Source organism: Grammomys surdaster, unplaced genomic scaffold (genome assembly GCF_004785775.1).
Source record: "Grammomys surdaster isolate TR1022 unplaced genomic scaffold, NIH_TR_1.0 194, whole genome shotgun sequence".
Classification (NCBI taxonomy): domain Eukaryota; kingdom Metazoa; phylum Chordata; class Mammalia; order Rodentia; family Muridae; genus Grammomys; species Grammomys surdaster.
The window spans coordinates 10,771,569-10,772,694 of NW_021604639.1; the positions used below are offsets into that span (position 1 = coordinate 10,771,569).

At 30.1% G+C, this 1,126-nt stretch overlaps 1 pseudogene; it reads right to left on the reverse strand.

The window, feature by feature from the left end:
• Positions 1 to 223: 223 nt before the first annotated feature.
• The window catches only part of LOC114623145, a 14,621-nt pseudogene continuing 13,718 nt past the window's right edge, over positions 224 to 1,126 (reverse strand).

Sequence of the window (1,126 nt, forward strand, 5' to 3'; positions counted from 1 at the left end):
CAAAAAAACTCAGAGAATGTATTTGAAGAGAAAATTTTATATTTGTTTTAAAACATGAAAATGATATTCCTCTTCTTTGAGATCATTAACTAAAGCTTCAGCTGAATGTGAGTTGCTAGGCAACCCAGATTGACATTTCCATCCAACAGCAACTAAGTCACATCACCAGCATCACTGTCCACACACAGGGATGTCAGGCAGAAGTCATGATTAGGTCTCCATGTTAATATTCCTCTGAAAATGGATACTCTGGGTGGTCAGCCAGGCTAAACAGGAAATGAAAACAAACATGAGCTGAATGGTTTATATCTGCATCTAGAAAGCCACCATCGAGGTGAGAGCTAATTGTTTCATTCCCTGATTAGTTGAAGAAGAAGATATTCTTATAGTCATTTACAATGATTTATCAAAAATGTTTTTAGATATCATCTATAATTTTTTTAAATTATGTTTCTTCACCTAGAACAGAAAACACAAAAACCAGTGTTCATAAATATTCATCTCCCTTAGCTTCCTTCATGTATTAATCAAAGAAAGAAATGACAAAACTATTTTCCAATTTAGTCTCCAATAAAAAGAGAGAAGCATTATGTCATTTTTAGTTCAACACACACAAAAAAAATCTTAACATGCACCATTTATGCCTACTACTTTCACTTCCATTTACTTCTTAGTAATCCATTAATTATTCACTCACTTCCATTATCAACAATGTATTGTATTAGACTGAGTTAGAAAAAGAATGTCAGTTTAAAAAAAAATGGGTTTCCATGTCCAAGGAAAGAACAGTAAAATTTATAAACCTCTATATATGAATAACAATCCAAAAAATACAGTGATAAAATTTTTAATTGATAAAATTGGGAAAGAAATGTTTATTATTTATACCAGTGACTCAATCACTCAGCTATATCTCTTCCTGTGCCTTCATTCTGATCTATACTAACAAAAATAATAATGATGATAATATATACACCAATTTTATATTGTAGATTTTCTAATACTCCTTCAAATGCTTTCATATTTATTTCTGCTTAGAATGAAAATTTTCACAAGCAGAAAATAGATTGAAGATAGATGATAGATAGATAGATAGATAGATAGATAGATAGATAGATAGATAGAT